The 21912-nt window shown below is 38.1% G+C and overlaps 1 non-coding gene across 1 annotated transcript; it reads left to right on the top strand.

Annotated features, from left to right (window-relative positions):
• The first annotated feature begins 1154 nt into the window (after positions 1-1154).
• LOC120307795 lies at positions 1155-1270 on the top strand. Its single transcript, XR_005556649.1, has one exon. It is a non-coding gene; the product is annotated as a U5 spliceosomal RNA (small nuclear RNA).
• The last annotated feature ends 20642 nt before the right edge of the window (positions 1271-21912 follow it).

Genomic DNA, 21912 nt, shown 5'->3' with positions numbered 1-21912 from the left:
CTAGTAGAACAATCAGGCCAATAGAAGAGAGATCCTGTAATAGATTACATGTTTATCCAGACATAATTGTTTCCAGTTATTACAAAGAAATGACTGAATACTAGATAATCACATAATAATATCTCTATTACTACGAGCTCATTGTAGTAATATGAACTCATTTTGTTCTTCCTTTTCTTTTTTTCATTTTGAAGTAAATATACATATGACTTATTCGCATATGCCTCTTTATACCACCACAATAAGCATGAAGAAAACGAATAATACTTAATCACGTGCATTGTTAATTAGCTTTAGCAACTATTGGTGTTAATAACCTTTGTCCTAATTCTCTGGAACAAAATGTTTTGAGTGTGCAATCCAGCTGAATAAAAGCCAGAGGTAATTAAAAGCAGGAGAGTATGTACTCCCCATGTTTTGAACACGAAATGCATTCCACCAAACACATTAGGTTGGAATCAATTCTGTGACATGTAGCGGAGGACATTGTGAGCATAGTGAGCATCCTAATTCTACAGTGGGCAGTATATAAGCGTATATACCCTTAGTTCTTCATTCTTTCTTCTAGGCAGATTGGAAAAACCCAGCAAGAGATTGCTGTGAGATGTCCAGAGCAGCCCTTCTTACCTATCCTGTCATGACATTTAACTTGAGAACTGGGGAATGAAAACAACAAGAAATTTCTTATAATTTTTAATATGCTGTCTAATTGCTATCTTAGAAGGCAATGCATTTTGCAATTTAAACATTGCAAAACAATTTTTTTTTTGCAATTTATATTTTCATGTGGTTCCCTTTTCTTTATTCCACTAAAAAGATCTCATGCGTGATGGAATTCTTTGCCCAAGGGTAGGTGCTCCTACCCATATCATTTTGTCTTGTAAATCTTCCAAACCTCCATAAATGGCTTTTTTTCCCCCTTCAGAATTGAAAAAGCTTCTTGGATGAGAAGCAAAACTTTTTCAAGGGGAAAAAAACCCAAGAACATCCAGTTGCCTTTTGAAAAACATCTTTGGGACAATCATGACTTGGATGATTAAAAATCTCCATAGACTTTTTTTTTTTTACTCTTCTTAACTTGAAAAGTCATTTTAAATTGTAATGGAATCACAATATAATGTCAGAAATACAGGTTCAAAAGATTTCACCCCCCTATACTTTGGTTTCTCTTCAGATTGTATAAATCTTTCGCCTTTTACTAAAGATTTCCGTGGAGAGGAACATTTATGAGTTTTGTAAGCTTTTTGGATTAAGATTTGGTGGAACATTCAAAAGATTTTTAAAAGAAAGATAAAGTTCACACCACAACTATTTTTGTTGGGTGTTATTGTAGATTGTGATGCTAAAGAAACTATTTTGATGTTGAATTTTATAACAGCTGCAAGGTTATTAGTAGGGTAATATTGGAAGAAAGATTATTTGCCTACTATAGAAGATTGGACGCTTAAAGTGTCAAATTTAGAGAAATGGCAAAAATTTCTGCTTTCTTGAAGGATCACTCACAAGAAAGATATATTTCGGTTTGGAGAAGATGGATAGATTATATTCAGAATAAATATGGGATTAAAAAGTTTCATTTAGCCTATGAGTAAACTTTAGAGCAGCGGTTCTCAACCTATGGGTCGCGACCCCATTTGGGGTCGATCGACCATTTTACGGGGGTCGCCAAAGAAGGCGCTCCGCCATTTTCCCCCCTCAGGGGGTGCCGCGCATGGGGGCGACGCCGTGCATGGGTGCCGCGCATGGGGGCCGTTTGCGCAGTACGTTGAGCAAACAGGTGCTGTGCATGGGGGCCGCGCATGCGCAGTACATTTGTGTGACGGGGGGCGCCGTCACACAAACGTTGAGAACCACTGCTTTAGAGTATTATTAATAGTTTCTTTTTTAATTTTTATTAGTTTTAATATGGTTTAACAATATTGATTTGTTTATATTATTATGTTCATTTTTAAGTTCTTTATATTTATGTTATGAGGGAGTTAAACTGCTTTGTGGACTTGGTTACTTGTATAGTTGGGTAATTTTTTTTTAGAGTTTGATTGTTTATTTGTAACCCTGTAATCAGCTCTGGGAAGTGGGGTAGGGGGAGGGGTGGATGGGTCTTGTATATTGTATAAAACTTTTCAATAATAAAAAAAAAGATTTCACCCTGGCCCTTTGCAAGGATGACTGACACTCCTTTCTTCTTTTTGTTCTCCTCCTTTTGTTTCTTTGCCATTGTTGTTACGTTTTGTGCTGTTTTGTGTGTGTGTGTGGTTTTGTGGTATTGATTTTTGTTCTTAAATCTTTTTAAACTCGTAAACTCTCTAGAGTCACTGGGAGTCAGGCTGCATTAATATAATATGGTTGGTTGCACACTCATCCAGATGTTTTGACTGGATTCGGCATTTTTATCCATCTATTGAGTCCATCCTAAGGACCTGGCATAAGCAGATGTTGTTATTCATTGGTATTAAAGGTATCATTGCAGATTGTAAGCTGTTGCAAGTAAAGCTGCTTTTGCAATTGACTAAGGGTGCTTTTGTCAATGCCAATGATGTTCAAGTGGTGCTCCAGATGTTTTGGGAATATTATTATTATTTGGCAATCAACTGTTTTTAAGGGGATTTTGATGTAGGAAATGTTTATGGCATGGATTTGATGTCATTCCTACATCAGCAGTTACCCTTGTGCTCAGTGGTCCTCTTCAGACAGTAGAACTCATTTTTTTCCAGCTCTGCTGCAGCTCAGCAAAAAAAGAAAAGAAAAGGCAAAATTTCTGGCTTCTGATTTGAGACACTGAATGTCTGTAAAACTAAGAATTAAGTGTTTGTCAATACAATATTTATTCCATCAATGGCTAGCAAAATTTTTAAAAAGAGAACAAACAAAAATGGGATGAAGTAAATAAATACGATAAAATACTAACAACTAGCAAAATAAATAACAGAATATAATATCTACTCTTCTATTACCTTACTGTTATTTACCCAGGTGATAAATCTGATACATCAATAGGGATAAAATAAAAATTATACATCCCCTACAGTTAATAGTTAAGATGCAACAAACCATGTAGTATGTCTAGTCAGTTTCGCAACAGGCCCCAATATGTGCGAGTTGGAATAAATACCTCTAATACCATTTTCTTGAGCACAGGTTCTCCTCAGAGCTGTGTCTTAAGTTCGCTGCTGTTCACCCGGTTGACCCATGACTATTGTGCTAGGTTTGCCACCAACCATATTGTGAAGTTTGCAGATGATACAACAGTAGTGAGCCTTATTTAGGATGACAAGGTGGAAGCTTACCACAAGGAGGTTGAAGGGTTGGTGAACTGGGGAAAGAAAACAGCCTAGTTTTAAATACCGGAAAAACCAAAAAGATCATTGTTGATTTCAGAAAAGGCAGGCACAGCCACACTTCTCTGTGCATAAATGATTCACCTGTGGAGATGGTTACCAGCATCAAATTCCTGGGTGTGCAGCTAACAAATAGGCTAACTTGGTTGCTCAACAGTGAGAAACTGGTGAAGCGGGCACAGCAGCGCCTGCATTTTCTGCGCTGCATGAGAAAAGCACATCTTCCTTCCCCTGTCCTGACCATTTTCTACAGGGGGACAATTGAGAGCATCCTGTCATACAGCATCATAGTCTGGTTTGGAGGCATCACTGCTTCAGACAGGAAGGTGGTGCAGAGAGTGGTGAGAATGGCCGAAAAGATCATTCCCTCCCTCCCATCCAGGACATAGCATACAAGCACTGCTTGAGCAGGGTCCGTAAGATTATCTGGGACACTACACATCCTCTTCACGACCTGTTTTCCTTGTTACCTTCTGGGAGGAGGCTTCATGGTATCCGAAGCAGAACATCCAGATTCAGCCAGAGTTTCATTCCATACAGCATTAACCTTGTGAACTCTCAAGCTTCCTCCTTCTATTATATATTCAAGATGGACAATATTTAATACTTATTTGCTACGTATATGTAGGGATGTGGGTCTATACATATGTTGTTCATAGTATGTTTAGGTGTATGTCATGTATGTGTTTCACTTTGAGAGCGGGCAACTAAATTTCATTTTTGATGTGTGCCATTGTGCCCACAGTATAAAAATGACAATAAAGATTATCTTATCTTATCTTACCTTATCTTATCTTATCTTATCTTATCTTAATCTTATCATCTTATCTTATCTTATGGTCAGATGTCTCCCAGGTGCTACTGCCAGTAGGGACAAGAAGTGTATTTCTAAAATAATTAAGAATACCAGCAAGGACTGTGATGTAGAGGCTATTGTACATCTTGGCACTAACGATCTGTCCCAAAAAGATGTACTGTCTGTGCAGAATGATTTCCAGAGCTTGGGGCAGGAACATAGCAAAATAGGCTGTAGGCTAACTTTTTCAGAGGTTTTACCAGTGTATAAAGAGCAAAATGGAAAAGGCCAGCGTATAGCACAATTCAATATGTGGCTAAAGAAGTGGTGTAGAGGGGAAAGTTTTGGATATATTAGTCACGATGTCAGTAGTTGGTCCCATGAAAAAATGTACAAAAGAGATGTTTTGCACCCATCAAAGAAAGGGACTGAATTACTCGGCTATAAATTCACAGATTTTCTGGAGGAATATTTAAACTAAACAGCAGAGACAGTGAGTTAATCAATACAGAGCATCCCTGTCCCCGGCAATCTAAAAACAATAGGGCTATCAGTGCATGTAACATAGATATGTGTGTAGACAAAAATACCAACCTTGCTGTCAAGCAAAATCAAGCTTTTAATAATGAGTGCCACACAAAGTGCACTAACCAAATAGGTGGTAAGACAATAGGGGAACTCAGGCACCACACAGGTTATATAGAAAGTAAACACAGGGTTGGTCATAAAGGACTCAAATGTCTATACACCAATGCACAGAGTATGAACAGCAAACAGGGTGAACTATAAACTCAGATCAATGAGGGCAGATATGATATTGTTGCCATTAGAGAAACATGGTGGGATGAAACCCACAAATGAAACCCACAGCTAGAGAGATTTAAATTATTTAAAAGAAACAGACCAAATAAAAGAGGAGGTGGAGTTGCTCTCTATATAAAAAATAACTACATCTCCACAGAAATAGAGCACAACAATGATGAAAATTGTCTTGAATGCATTTGGGTCAATATAAATGGGAGAAAAAATGACATTGCCATAGGTGTATACTATAGGCCACCCAACCAAACAGAGGAAATAGATGAACTTTTTGCTAGTCAACTAACTAAGGTATGTAGGAAGCACATCACCATAGTAATGGGGGACTTTAATTACCCTGACATCAACTGGGAGACAAACTCTGCACCAAGTGGAAGATCAAACAGATTCCTGACAATTTTGTTTCCCAAAAAGTAGAGAAGGGAACTAGGGGATTAGCCATTTTGGATCTAATTATCATGAGCAGAAATGAAATGATAGAAGGTGTTGAAGACACAGGAACCTTGGGAGGTAGTGATCATGCAATATTGGAATTCAACATTATGGAAGCACAAGCAATTGAACATAGTCAAACTAGAGTCTTGGACTTCAAGAGAGCTAATTTCAATAAACTTAGAGAGGGCTTGGGAAGGATTCCATGAATGAGAATCCTCCATGGGAAAACAACGTAAGAAGTTTGGGAAATTTTGAAAAGCAAGATAATAGAAGCCCAGTCTAGCTCAATACCAACAAAGGGAAAAATAACAGCTCTCAAAAGAAACCAGCATGGCTGCATAAAGAACTCTCTGACAAATTGAAAGATAAAAAAGACAAGTATAGAAAGTGGAAAGAGGGGCACATAACTAAATCAGAATATCAACAAATAGCCCGAGCCTGCAAAGATGAAGTGAGGAAAGCCAAGGCTCAAAATGAACTAAGGCTTGCAACCAAAGTCAAAAATAACAACAAAAAAAGCTTCTTTCAACATGTAAAAAACAAGAAAAAAGTGAAGGAAATGATTGGTCCATTAGTGGGTGAAAGTGGTAAGAAGGTGACTAGCAATAGGGAGAAAGCAGAACTATTTAACTCATTTTTGCATCTGTCTTTACACAAAACATAAGTTAAGATAGGCAAGAAAATAATAAGTGAGCACCTGTCCAGCCTAGACGAGTTCAAATCACCAGGACCAGATGGATTACACCCCAAGGTTCTCAAGGAACTGGCAGATGTGATCTCAGAACCACTGAACTATATTTTTCAAAGCTCTTGGAACACTGGGGAACTACCAGAGGACTGGAAAAGAGCTGATGTAGTTCCCATCTTCAAAAAAGGAAAAAAAATGGATCTAGGAAATTACAGACCTATCAGCCTGACCTCAATACCTGGGAAGATCCTGGAAAAGATAATCAAACAACGAATCAGCAAACACCTAGAGGCAAACAAAGTCATTACTAAAAGCCAATATGGGTTTGTCAAAAACAGATCATGCCAGACAAACCTTATTGCATTTTTTGACCAAGTGAGAAAATTAGTGGATCAGAGGAATGCTGTGGATATAATTTACTTGGACTTCAGTAAGGCATTTGATAAAGTAGATCACAACCTACTACTATAAGATAGAAAAATGTGGGTTAGACAGCATCACTACCAGATGGATTCGTAGCTGGCTGACTGGCCGTACTCAGCGTGTGGTCCTCAATGGAACTGCATCTATATGGAGGGAAATGTGTAGTGGGGTGCCCCAGGGCTCTGTTCTAGGCCCAGTACTCTTCAACATCTTCATCAATGATTTGGATGAGGGGATAGATGGGGAACTCATCAAATTTGCAGATGACACCAAGCTGGCAGGAATAGCCAACACTCCAGAAGACAGGCTTAAGATACAAGAGGACCTGGATAGACTTGAACACTGGGCGCTATCTAACAAAATGAAATTCAGTGGTGAAAAAAGTAAGGTTCCACATTTAGGCAAGAAAAACCTAAAGGTACTACAGGTATAATATAGGGGGTACCTCTCTCAATAGTAGTAACTGTGAGAGGGATCTCGGAGTCCTATTGGACAATCACTTAAATATGAGCCAGCAGTGTGCTGCAGCTGCCAAAAAAGCCAACACAGTGCTGGGTTGCACTGAATCAAGATCTCATGAAGTATTAATACCACTTTACAATGCCTTGGTAAGACCACACTTGGAATACTGCATCCAGTTTTGGCCACCACGATGTAAAAACGATGCTGAGACTCTAGAAAGAGTACAGAGACGAGCAACAAAGATGATTAGGGGACTGGAGGCTAAAACATATAAGGAACGGTTGCTGGAATTGGGTATGTCTAGTTTAACGAAGAGAAGGATGAGGGGGGACATGATAGCAGTGTTCCAATATCTCAGGGGCTGCCACAAAGAAGAGGGAGTCAAGCTATTCTCCAAGTCGCCTGAAGGCAGGACAAGAAGCAACAGATGGAAACTGATCAAGGAGAGAAGCAACTTAGAACTAAGGAGAAACTTCCTGACAGTTAGAACAATTAACCAATGGAACAACCTGTCTCCAGAAGCGGTGAATGCTCCAACACTGGAAGTTTTTAAGAAGAGACAGCCATTTGTCTGAAATGGTGTAGGGTTCCTGCCTGAGCAGGGGGTTGGACTCGATGACCTCCAAGGTCCCTTCCAACTTTATTATTATTATCATTATTATTATTATTATATTATTATTTATTATCATCATCATCATCATCATCATCATCATCATCATCATTATGGATCATCGCACAGTCAGCCAGATGTTCAGACTGGATTTGGCATTTTGTCTACCTATCGAGTCCTTACCCAGGACCTGGGATAGGCAGATGTGGATGTTTGATGGTATTACAGATATCGTCGCAGGATGGAAGCAGTTCCTAGTAAGGCCGCCTTTTGCAATTGACTAATAGCGAATTTGTCAATGCCAATGGTGTTCAAGTGGTGCTCCAGTTGTTTTGGGATTGCACCCAAGGAGCCTATTACTATTGGTACTACCCTTGCTTGCTTTTGCCACAGTCTTTCTATTTCTATTTGTAGGTCTTTGTATTTTGTTATCTTCTCCAGTTCTTTCTCGTCTATTCTGCTGTCTCCAGGCACTGCCACGTCCACTATCCAGACTTTTTTGTCTTTCTTATCGACAATTGTTAAGTCTGGGGTGTTATGTTGCAGGTGCTTGTCTGTTTGAATTCTGAAGTCCCAGAGCAGTTTAATTTTATCATTTTCTATGACTTTCTCTATTTTATGATCCCACCAGTTTTTGCTTACAGGCAAATGATATTTTTTGTAGATCTTCCAATGCACCATTGTTGCTACTTTGTCATGCCGCTGCTTGTAGTCAGTCTGTGCAATCTTCTTGCAACAGCTTACCAGGTGGTCCACTGTTTCTTCAGCTTCTTTGCATAGGTGGCACTTACTGTCTGTTGCTGTCTTCTCAATTTTGACTTTATATGCATTTGTCCTTAAGGCTTGGTCTTGTGCAGCCAGACTTAGTCCCTCGGTCTCTTTCTTCAATTTTCCTGCTCTTAGCCATTGCCAGGTCTTGTTATTATCTGCTTTCCCAGCTATTTTTTTAATGTATTGGCCATGTAGTGCTTTGTCTTCCCATGCCTCTATTCTGTTCTTCATTTGGTCTTTCTTGTAGGCCAGTTTGGTCTCTCCAGTAGTCAGTAAGCCTTCCTGATATACTAATTTCAGTGCATCTTCATCATTGTTCTTCAGATATTCTTCCAAAGCCATTTTTTCTTCTTCAACCATCTGATGTACTTGTAGCATTCCATGCCCACCTATTTGCCTTGGTAGATAAAGTCTGTCAATGTCACTGCGTGGATGAAGGGCATGATTCATTGTCATTATTTTTCTGGTCTTCCTATCCATTGCTTTTAGTTCTGCTTGAGTCCAGTCCACTATTCCAGCTGTGTACCTAATGACTGGAATTGCCCAGGTGTTGATTGCCTTTATGGTATTTCCTCCATTGAGTTTGGACTTTAAGATCTTCTTACTCTCTTGATGTATTCACCTCTAATCTTTTTCTTGACTTCAGTGTGCTTGATGTTGTCAGCTTGAAGGATACCCAAGTATTTGTAGTACTCTTCCTCATCCAGACTCTTAATGTTATTTTCGTGGGGCATCTTGATTCCTTCAGTTTTCACTACTTTTCCTTGTTTGATAGTAAGTGTGGCACATTTGTCCAAGCCAAACTCCATAACAATATCTTGGCTATATATACGGACAGTGTCGAGCAGCGATTCTATTTCAGATGATGTTTTTCCATACAGCTTCAGATCATCCATGTAAAGGAGGTGGGATAGTCTGGCAGATGTTTTTTTTTATTAAAAGTTTTTTTTATTTTTTCCATGTAAACATTATAAAAAAAATACAATACAATTTTGAAATAAGATAAATTCATAACCATTGGTACGACCTGCCCACTCCCCCCAGGCTGCGTCCACCCTCTCTTAAAACATTCTCTACTTCCCTCCTCTTTCTCACCTCCCATCCTACTCTCTTCCCCTCCCCCTCTCCTCTCACTGCCCTACTTCCTCTCTACACTTTCTCACCTCTCATCCCTATCAAACCCATGAACGCAGCATAAGGGGAGTGCCCAGGCTGCACCCCTATAAGCAACCATTATCTATATTACACTTACCCCCCACATTTCCTCCCTCCCACCCCCAACCCCCCTCCCTTCACTTCCCAGAGCAGAATACAGGGTTAATAATAAGAAAATTTATAATAATAAGAAAAAAGAAAAGAAAAAGAAAAAAAGAAAAAAAGAAAATATCATACTTAACCTTTAACTCCAATAACCTATAAAACAATTCTCTATAATATTTACTATAATATTCATTCATAAAATAAATGAAACTTTTTAGTTCCATACTTTTTCTGAATATAATCTATCCATCTTCTCCATACAGTAATATATCTATCTTGTGTATGATCCTTTAAATAAGCAGAAATTTTTGCCATTTCTGCAAGACGATCTTGCCTTTAAGATAGAGTGATAAAAATCTCTTGCCTTCGAAACTGTAGTTAATCTGTGACGTATCCCCTCATATTCATTATTATTCCTCTTGGAATCTCCCATCTAAACTGAATTTGACAATGTTTTAACTCATCAGACAGAAAAGCAAAATCTTTTCTGCCTCTTAAAATTTTGGGAGGTATTTCTTTTAAAATTATCACATCTTGATCTGCAATTTGAAACTTTTGTTTATAAAAAGCCTGCATAATTTCATTACGAATAAATCTTCTGGAAAAATAGATGACCACGTCTCTTGGTAAGTTTCTCTGTCTAGCAACCCGTGAGTTGACTCTAAATTTTTTTCCTTTTCATTCCCAATTATTTCAGGCTTCCAGCTCAGATTAAGAGCAATATCTTTCACAATAAGCATCTTTAAGTCCTCCTGAAGATTTTCTCTCAACCCCCTGATATGCAATGCATATTCCATCTCTCTATATTGTGAAATAATTTGTTCATCTTGTGTAATTTCTATCTTATTCTCTACCTCCTCCATCCTAGATTCCATTCTTGTTGCATTTTCAGTAATCTCCTCGATTCTGTCGTCAATTCTCTCTATATGCAGAGCAAGGCCCTGGAAAGCAAAAAGTATGTGCTCCCTTACTTTCTTATTTTTTTTCTCCAATAGTTCTTCTGTGACAGCCCTCTCTGCAATTATAAGATCTTTTACTTCCTCCTTAATGTCCAAAGCATGCTTTTTTAAAGCTTCTTGTAAATCTTTAAGAGAAATTGCAGGAGGAGGAGAGGGTGGAGGTGATTTTGGTTTCTGAGAAACAGGCTGGGTCATTGGGGAAGAGATAGTGGCTTTAGGAGGAGGAGGCAAGCGTTTTGAAGCCATTTTCTTAAGTTCCAAGAAGAAAGATTCTTGTTTGAAAAAAAAAATCACAGTTCTTTTTCTTTAAAAAAAAATTACAGAGAAAAAAGAAAGGAAAAAGAATAAAAAGCCAAATTCTTGCTTCTATATTTAAAGCATTAATCTGTATCCAGATTTTAGCTTTATAATGCAAATCAAGCAAGAAAGACAATCGCCATTTTGCCTTTCACTTTCCCTTTCTTCAAAAGGGAAAGTGAACAGTAAAAAAGAAAGAAGAGGATACTTGCTGGAGTTAAAGACACCATCAAACTTAAGCACAATTTCTCCTGGTCTGCTCTGTCTGCTTTTAAGTACTCACAAGCGGCTAAAAGAAGCAGATGTGGAAACGGCAGCTTGCTTCATCCCAGAACTTCGGGACGAAGGCTCCCTGGAACGCGGAGATTGCTCAGGCTCCGAGGGAGCTCTACCCTCCGATCCCCAAAATTATAGGGATCCAGGGGAGCTCTTACCTCTTACCTCTACCTGAGAGCTCTCCTCCTCCCTTTTGCCCAGGGAGGAGATTCAAGCCGCGGGACAGCTGATTGTCAAAGTCCCACGGCTTTTACACGGACCAGAAACGGGCGGCTTTATAAAAAGCTGCCATCATCGTCGCTGAAACCACCGGACGTCAGTCTGGCAGATGTTTTTGATGTTTGATAGCAATGTCCTGAGTTATTCAGTATTGTCGATAGAGGAAACAGTGCAATAACAAATAGTAATGGTGACAATGAATCTCCTTGAAATATTCCTCTCTTGATATTAACCTCTCCCAGTCTCTCACCATTGATCTGCAACTGTGTCTTCCATTGTGCCATCGATCTTTGCACAAATTTTCTGATGTTTCTACTGACTCCTGTTATTTCTAGGCACTTGATTATCCAGTCATGTGGCAGAGAGTCAAATGCCTTTTTGTAGTCAATCCATGCCATATTCAGGTTGGTCTTCCTTCTCTTGCAGTTTTCCAAGATCATTTTGTCTATTAGGAGTTGATCTTTTGTTCCTCTGCTATTGGGGCAGTTTCCTTTCTGCTCAGGTGGAAAGAGATTGTTTTCAACTAGATGCTGTTGTACTGCATCAGCTACCACACCAGTTAGTAATTTGAAAGTTGTTGGTAAGCAGGTAATTGGCCTGTAGTTGCCTGGTGTTGCCCCTTTTGCTGGATTTTTCATTATTAGGTAGGTTTTCCCAGTTGTTAGCCACTTTTCAATTTCTTCTCCTTGTAGTATATTGTTGAACTGCTTGGCAATGAGTGGGTGTATAACAGTTAGATGTTTCAACCAAAACCCATGCAGTTCATCTTCACCTGGTGCTGACCAATTTTTGATTTTCTTTGCTCTTTTTTCTACCATTTTTGTTGTTATTACTAGTTCTTTCATTTCAACTTCTGTTTTATTTGCATCCACCTCTTTTAACCAAGCTGCATCCTTGTTGTATTTCTTTGGGTTATCCCATATCTGCTTCCAGTACTGACTGATTCATTGCAGTTTCTCCATTGATGGATTGGTAGAAACATTTCGGATTGGATTGAAATTGGAGGTTCTGCCTATAGTTTGCAATTCGAGCTTCATATCTACTGATTTTCCTGGCTATAGCTGTTATTTGTTGCTTTATTATTTCCAGTGCTTCCTTGATCTTCCTTGTTTCTAAGTGGTATTTCTTGATTAGGTATTCTTTGGTCTTCTTGTTCTTCAGCTTTTTTTCTTTCATCTGTTCTAGCTTGCTTGCATGTGATCTTAACTTGCTGATCTTATTTTCTAGTCTAACCTTCCATTTTTGTGGTGCACTGTTTGTTTGTTTTTCTTCTTTGTTGATTTTGCATCCCAGGTATTCAGTTATAACTGCAGCTGTGCTGTACATTAGTTGGTTTGTTTCTTGCAGTGAATTGGTGCTTATACTTGATATTGCAGTATTTGCATCTTTTAATGCTTGTGCTAGCTGTTTCTTTGGAAGAAGCTTCAATGCAGGCAGCCTTATTCTGTTGTTTTTGTGCTGTTCTAGATGCTCAGTTATTCTTTGTTTCAGTTCTTTTATTTCTTTAGTTAGGGGGTTTTGTTCTTCCTGAGGAAGAGGCGCCTGGTTTCCAAATGTGAACAGTTATATATCTCTGCTGGATTCTTTCACTGCCAACTCCCCCTGGTTTGCCTCTACATTCTGAATTACTTCTGGTAAGGCTTTGATTTCTTTGCCCTGGGTAAACCTTTGCAGTTCGTCCAATTCTGTTTCTGTGAATACTTTATTTCGTATTATAAATCGGCATTGATCTGCTAGTCTCTGTTCTGTTATTTCTGATTCTGGATGTTGTTCTTTCCAGAACTGGTACATTCATTTTAGATATCCTCTTCTTGTTGGACTTGATCTGTAGTAACAGATCATTATTTCTTTGTTTTCAATCACTGTGTATCTGTTGTTTATTATTATTACTATTACTATTATTATTATTATTATTATCTTATAAAACCTTGATTTCCCTATTTAGATAAGTAGCATGCATTGAACTTTGCCTCCTTCTTACTCCTGTTGTCTGGTCTCAAACAAGTGATCATTCTCTTTATTTTTCACATACGCATATAAAGGCTCTATTCAGAGACGGACATCTATGGCTATAACTACTGGGGATAAAACGAATACAAAACTATGGTGTGATGTCATCTTTACAACTTTCCACAGGATTTACATGCTGAAAATATTTGCAACCATCATTTTTCTCCTTGTACAAATAACTAAGATATTTTGGAAAACAGACTAATATGCTCAATTTGTACTGAAAATTGGGAAGTTGTGTGTGTGTGTTGTACTTTTTTCCCCCCTTTTTTTCTGTGCTATATGAGATAAAGGAATTGTTGGTTTTCCTAGAACAGTGATGGCGAACCTTTTAAAGACCGAGTGCCCAAACTGCAACCCAAAACCCACTTATGCATCGTTGAGTGCCGGGTGGGTGTGGCCCATTGGCTGGGTATGGCTAATTGGGTGGGCATGGCCAATTGGGTGGGCATCGCTGTAGTGGTAATGGCAGACTGGGTGGGACTAAAAAGTTCAATCAATCAATTCCAACTTTGCAAGAATCCCCCCCCCAGAAGTTGAAATTGACTGATTGAACCTTTTTTTTTTTTTTTGCGGCGGAGGCCTAAAGAGAAAAGGTTTTATAAAACCCAGCTGAAGGCCTAGGACTGGGGTGACGATGCATGTGCCCACAGAGAGGGTTCTGAGTGCCGCCTCTGGCACCCGTGCCATAGGTTCGCCACCACTGTCCTAGAAGCTGCCATTGCTCAAGGAAGAGCTGTGTGGGAGAGAAGATTTACATTCCCTTTTTGATTGCCTCACGGCGTTCCCTGTTTGTTCTCATTGTTCTGGGATTAGTGGGAATGAGGACAATTGCTGGGATGACTTCCAAACTGGAGAGCAGAAAGTTTACAATGTATGAATATCCCCAGTTTTTTTTTATAATCAAACTACTGATTATAACTATTCTTGAGGGAGATGGGTGGTCTAGAAACATGGAACATAAATAATATATTTATAATATATAAATATATATTATAATATATAAAATATATTTATAATATATAAAATAAAAAATGTTTTTATAGGGTGAAAAAAGGCTTACTGCTTAGTCTAAAATATGCTGCAGGATTTATTCTTTGACTGCCCTGCTCTATCTCCTTTGGAGATTTGACAAGCACTAGTAGCTTCTATGGGTCAGGCTGGGCCTTAATTTTATTATATACTAAAACAGGCAATCATAAGTTATTGTGTCTCCTCTTCATAGATGTCAGAAGGCACATGTTAATTTCTGTTTTAACACACCCCTGTAAATTCGTAATAGGTTTCATATTTAACAGAAAATGATTTACCATTTAATATTTTACAATCAACAATTAAACTGTGCAATTGTTTGGACCGATAAGGAAAATGTTGAAAACTTCTGTCTAACATGATGTGAATTGGCTAATAATAAACAAACCTATTTCAAAAAGTCAGTTTGACTTATGCAATAGTGATTACAATCATCTAGCAAATTGAAATGATTAAAATGTTTTTGAAAACCATACTGTCAAAATCATGACATAATCTATTTTATTATCTTTATATTGCTGGGTGAGGGGACGCTATCAATGCTAGAGCACCAAGCAAGATTAATGAAACATTAATAGATTCTAGAGCAGGGGTGACAAACTTGCAATGTCACGTGATGTGTTGTGATGTATTGCAACTTTTTTTACCATTGCCAACAGTGGGGTGGGCACGGTTTTGCTATGATGCATCTGGCCCGTGGGCCGGCAGTTTAACATCCCTATTCTAGAGGGACAATGGGCAACAATCTTCATCTTGCCCAAACCAATGATTTATGCAATGAGTTGATGTTTTGCTCCAAACTAAAACTCATCAAATTATATTTTCTCATTAAAATATTTATCTTGCCTACAGACAACATGGAGCAGATAAAGTAACAAGTAATCTAGTGGCAGCTGAAAAGGTTGTTGATTAAAACACATGGCACCACAGATCTAGATAAAAAAAACCTACATTAGCTCTGAGATGTATTAGATGATACAGTAGGTATGACTGATTGCTTTGCCTTTTGGAATTCAATGAGATGCAGACATCATGAACAATGTGACTTCCTCTGGTTTTCTGATTCAAGCGAACATACAAGGGACAAGCAAAGCATTCAGCTGGCTTGTTTGTTGTGCACCTCCATTATCAATGAGGAAGCATTTCCTTTTATAGATAATACTGAAAGAAGATCCTTCCCTGGAGATCCAGATAGAAGTTAAGTTTTCTTTGAGCTGAGCTCAACTCCTGAACTTCATGAATGCATTCATGTAATCTTCTTGGCAACAGTAGGAAAATGGTTTGCCACACCTACTTTCTAGAAGAATTGTGGTTGGTGGTACAGTCAACCAAATGTTTAGACTGATTTGGCATTTTAACCACCTTCCCAAGGATGTGGGATAGGCACATGTAGTTTGTTGGTGTTAGACCTACAGTCTAACCTACAACCCTGAGAATTTTTTGAATGCTTTTTCATTCAAGAACTACGGTAATCAGATCAAATTCTATTTAGCTTTTCAAGATGGGTGCAGGGCCAATGTGTAATAGAAATGGACACAAAATCAGTTCTGTTGTTTCCACATATTTTCCTGAGAATAATGGTCTTGAGGAGGATGGATTTTATCTTCCTTCTCCAAACAAAAATTTCTCAGCCTAGCCAACTTAACTAGAATAAACAATGCTGGTGGTTGGTGTTACTTTTATTTATTTTATTAGATTTATATGCAACACATCTCACTAATGAAACAACTCTGGACACTTACAAGATAAAAACAACAACCTATTGTTGGAAATTAGCAGCTTAGTAATGGCTGGCTTACACCAGAAACTGTATGTGAGGAAACATGCATGAACTCAACTATGGGAATAATTGCACATTGGAGTTTAAGCACAGAGTGATTTATTTTGAGGACACTGGAACATTAGTGAATGCTTTTACACTAGGCACAGATGTTTTGTCTGCTTTTGTTTATATATTTTGTTCATTTGAGAGTTTAAATCTTCAAGAAAGATTTGCATTGCAGGCTTACTGGAAGCAGTGGACCAAATTTAAAATGCAGAATGAAACATAATTTATGTAGAAGAATTAAGTAAATTTCACTGCAACAGTTGATGACTGGTGAAGCTATTGTTCCAGTACAAAATGTACTAGGAAACTAAGGATTACCGTAGTTTTCCATAAAATTAAGACTAATAACAATTACCTTGTGGAGTGATGAGTAAGTGAAGAGGATTTGTGTATATTTTACTTGTCCAGGCATTTTAAAATCTATTTTAGAGTTATTTCAGATCTGCTTGTTGCTTGTATTGCTGCAGGTAGCAATGGCTACAATTTAATGGGATGTCCATGCAGCCCTTGGCTCAGGTTTCAGAATTTAGTGGTGTATATCAACAATTCCATGAGTGTTTTAAGGCATCTAATATACTAATGCTGCACACTGTCTACTCATTGCCCATTCGTGGTTTTGTGGTGGCATAACACATCCGGTCAGGTTGTGGATCTTCAAGTGGAGAAGTAATGATGCACAACCATCTCACCACATTTTGACATGAGACATTCATTTACCGTGTACACAACCTCAATGTGGTGAATCGATCCCGAGTTTTAAATCTTATTTTAATCAATTAATTTTGTTGTCTGTATAAAGCTTTTCCCACCAAGGCAATCAAGGCAAAACAGAACTCCATATTATGTCATCTGCTGTGGCACAAATAAAAAGCAAATCTGGAAGGAAAAGAAATATAAGTAAATTTGGATACTGATTCTTACCTATATGTTAGAATGATCAGTTTTTACCGTAATTGAGAGAAACAATTCTGAAAGAAGAAAAAACAAATGTCTTTTTCAGATTTATTGTGGAATAACAAGCTGCAAAAGTACAGCTCCCTCTGAACAATAAAAGTAAAATGTTACCTTTAAAAGTATTAATTAATTATTAATACATTAATTATTATACTTTTCACAATATAGTTTATAATATAAATTATTTCATTATTAATTAAAAATATTATTATTTAGCAAGGGGTTCTTCGCTGACCCGGGGGTGGCTGCAATGTCACCACAGGGGGTCCACAAAGGCTTGAAGAAATATTATGATTTAAATCTTGAGTTAAGTCTTGGGGGTCTGTGGCCATGGTCTGTGGCCACAAAAGGTTTTAAAGGGAATCCATGGTGAAGAAAAAGTTGAGAACCACTGAATCAGCTCCTCATTAGAATTGTGTGAGCCAACATAGCTGACAATGACAATAAAAATAAAAGGTTATGTTTAACATAAAATTAATAATCAAACATATTATTCAAATATTAATTAAACCTTAATTATAATTAATTATTTTGTTGTTAGTTGCGAAGTCCTGTCCAACCCATCGCGACCCCATGGACAACGTTCCTCCAGGCCTTCCTGTCCTCTACCATCTTCTGGAGTCCATTTAAGCTCATGCCTACTGCTTCAGTGACTCCATCCAGCCACCTCATTTTCTGTTGTCCCCTTCTTCTATTGCTCTCAATCTTTCCCAGCATTAGGCCAGTGGTTCTCAACCTTTTTAATGCCGTGACCCCCAACTGGTTGTAAGTCTACTCAACCGGTCGTAAGTCGAGGACTACTCAACTGGTGCAGCACCGTTTGCAGAATGGGACTTTTGGCGGGCTCAGCAGCAGGCTCAGCAGGGCAGAGACAGCCTGGACAATTCCTATTGGCTTTTGAAAGCCAATAGAATTAGACTCAAGAGAGTCTATTCTATTGGCTTTCAAAAGCCAATAGAATAAAAGGGAGTAGCACAGCTAAGGAAAAGGGGAAAAAAATGGTGGACTGCATTGTTTGGCGACCCCCGTGAAATGGTCGTTCGACCCCAAATGGGGTCCCGACCCACAGGTTGAGAACCACTGCAGTAGGCTCTTCTTATAGCATTAGTTAATTAGAATATCAATTATAATAATTATTAATTGTCAAAACCAGAATGGCACCTGGAGTTACTCAAGAGTATTTCCCTTTTTTTTTTTCACCTATAGACAGAAACTTGCCAGACTTAAGCAACTGTTTGCATAACTACAGATATATTCTAGGAAAAACTGGGGAGGAGCTGTTTTGATCCTCTTTCTCCTGACCAAACTTTCCAAACTCAGTTGCTTCTTTGCCCGTGGAAAGCAGCCCTTCCCTCCTGGGAATCCAGACTGTATTCCACCAAATCAATTCAATCAATCAATTAAATTATTAATTAATTCAATCAATTAAATTAATTAATTAATTAACATTCTCCCTTTCTTGCTGAGCTGCATAAAAATAAAATATTTTCTTTAATATAGTATCCATAAAATGATTTAGCTAATGATTAATTTTGAAAATAAACGCCATTCATATGAAATATTTAAATACCGTAATTCTTTCAACAGAATTCCAGAGGCGAATTATAAACTTGTTTTCTAAAGAGAGAGAAAGATGGACCAAAAAGGTCTCAGAAGTTTTCTACTATGTGCCTAGAAAATTAGTTGTTGTTCCTAATAGCATGTCATTGAATTTTTCTTGATTAAATTTGAATTATGAGATTTTAAAGATTTATTTATACTTATAAGACATGGGGAAAAGAGGTCATTTTTTTTTTAGCGAAATTGACAAGATACTAAGTAAAGGAAAAATAGGAAATTGATGTACTTGCTTAAAGTTAATATATATAGTTATTTTTGGTACCTCTTAATGGACTTTTGCTGATTAATAATAAAAGATGAGGTTTATTAGATAAATATAAAAGATAAGATATGGGATGAAGACATTTTGGGCTGAAATATTAGAGGAGGTATTAAATTGCTGTAAATGTTTGTACTTAGTGAAGGGGAAAGTCATTTCTTTCTATATTCACCCTCCCTTTTATATACATTCCCCCCTTTTTATCACCTTCTTTTACCATTTTTTCTTTTTCCACTTTCTATTTTTTAATATTTTTCTTAGTTTGTATTAGTTTTTTATCTTTGTATTTTTAAACGTTAATAAAAAATATTATTAAAAAAAAAGAAAGAAAAATAGCTCCTGGAACTTGCAGGATCTTTACTTATGGTTTAATGATAAAAATGCCTGGAATTGTTAGCCCTGCATTTAAAAAAAATGGGAAAGAAACTAGTGAGCAAAACCTGAGTGAATATTGTAACTATTGACCCTGGAAACAGGCTGGCAGGGAGCTCTGTTTTTTCTAAGCTGTTGCTGAATTCAAGGAGCATTTTCAGCTCTTTGTTCCATCTCTCCATCTTCTTTGGAATCCTTTTAAAAAAAAGTCCCAGAAATTAACCAGAGGATTTTCTAGTGATTAGATAAGGTGGGAGGTGGACAAGCTTTGCTCTCCTGCCAAGAGAACTGGAGGAAAGCATGACAAATAGTTCATTGTCAGCTTCTTGTGAATTTCTGATAATTTTCTTTAAGCTCCTGCTCAGAAAAATTGGATGTGCCCCTTTTCTCTCCCCCCGCCCCTCCTTCTCTTGTGTATTTTGTGACTTTTTGTTTCGTGAAATAAAGTGCCTGGCACTTTAAAACCAGCTGAAAATTTTTGGGCCTTGCTCTCTTCCTCCTTTGCGGCCTTTAAAAATGTATCTCCTTCCATTAAGGTAACTGAGATACGGGTGGTCCTCAACTTACAACCATTGTTGAGTGCAAAATTTGTGTTGTTAAGTGAGACATTTGTTAAATGAGTTTTGCCCCTTCCTTGCCACAGTTGTTAAGTGAATCATTACAGTTGTTAAGTTAGAAACACAGTTATTAAGTGAATCTGGCTTCCCCTTTAGCTTTGCTTGTCAGAATATCCCATAAGGTGGATTACATGATTCCAGGACACGGCAACCATGATAAATATGAACCAGTTGCCAGGCATCCAAGCTTTGATCACGTGACCATGGAGGTGCTACAACGGTTGTAAGTGTGAAAAACGGTCATGAATCACTTTTTTCCAGTGCCATTGTAACTTTGAATGGTCACTAAATGAATGGTTGTAAGTCAAGGACTATCTGTATATCAGCATTGTTTGCAGCAGCAGATGGCTGGTTCTAACAACATTTCATCACCAATGGACTCACCCTATATTAACAGTGGAATTGCACTCTTTATCTGCAACATCCCTATTAATACCACTTTACAATGCCTTGGTAAGTCCACACTTGGAATACTTGCATCCAGTTTTGGTCACCAACTCACCATGATGTAAAAAAGATGTTGAGACTCTAGTAAGAGTACAAAGATGATTAGGGGACTGGAGGCTAAAACATATAAGGAACGGTTGCTGAAATTGGATGTATCTAGTTTAATGAAGAGAAGGACTAGGGGTGACATGATGGCAGTGTTCCAATATCTCAGGGGTTGCCCCAAAGAAGAGGGAGTCAAGCTATTCTCCAAAGCATCTGAAGGCAGGACAAGAAGCAATGAATGAAAACTAATCAAGGAGAGAAGCAACCTAGAACTAAGGAGAAACTTCCTGACAGTTAGAACAATTAATCAGTGGAACAACTTGCCTCCAGAATTGGTGAATGCTCCAACATTGGAGGTTTTTAAGAAGAGACTGGACAGCCATTTGTCTGAAATGGTATAGGGTTTCCTATCTGAGCAGGGGGCAGGATTAGAAGACCTCCAAAGTCCCTTCCAACTCTGTTAAATCCAGAGAAGAAATACATCCAGAAGTAGTATTAGCTTTGCTTTATCTTCTTGTGCATCCATGGAAATGCAGTGAAGTATACTTTGGAAGAATCTTCTCCCTGGATCAAACTCATAGAACTCTTACTTTCTACCTGCAGCCAAAAGGACTGTTCACAGTAATGATCAGGGGCCCTGATGACAAGGTGCTCCAACTATTCCTTGGACTGTTTATTATTATTATGGATCATCGCACAGTCAGCCAGATGTTCAGACTGGATTTGGCATTTTGTCTACCTATCGAGTCCTTACTCAGGACCTGGGATAGGCAGATGTGGATGTTTGATGGTATTACAGATATCGTCGCAAGATGGAAGCAGTTCCTAGTAAGACCGCCTTTTGCAATTGACTAATGGCAAATTTGTCGATGCAAATGGTGTTCAAGTTGTGCTCCAGTTTTTTGGGGATTGCACCCAAGGAGCCTATGACTATTGCTTGCTTTTGCCACAGTCTTTGCTTGCTTGCTTTTGCCACAGTCTTTCTATTGCTATTTGTAGGTCTTTGTATTTTGTTATCTTCTCCAGTTCTTTCTCGTCTATTCTGCTGTCTCCAGGCACTGCCACGTCCACTATCCAGACTTTGTTGTCTTTCTTATCAACAATTGTTAAGTCTGGGGTGTTATGTTGCAGGTGCTTGTCTGTTTGAATTCTGAAGTCCCAGAGCAGTTTAATTTTATCATTTTCTATGACTTTCTCTATTTTATGATCCACCAGTTTTTGCTTACAGGCAAATGATATTTTTTGCAGATCTTCCAATGCACCATTGTGCTACTTTGTCATGCCGCTGCTTGTAGTCAGTCTGTGCAATCTTCTTGCAACAGCTTACCAGGTGGTCCACTGTTTCTTCAGCTTCTTTGCATAGGCGGCACTTACT

This window comes from Crotalus tigris, unplaced genomic scaffold (genome assembly GCF_016545835.1).
Source record: "Crotalus tigris isolate CLP2741 ecotype Arizona unplaced genomic scaffold, ASM1654583v1 scf7180000017814.3102382, whole genome shotgun sequence".
Lineage (NCBI taxonomy): Eukaryota > Metazoa > Chordata > Lepidosauria > Squamata > Viperidae > Crotalus > Crotalus tigris.
The sequence above is the reverse complement of the archived record's forward strand: the minus strand, read 5'-3'. Positions and strand labels throughout refer to the sequence as shown.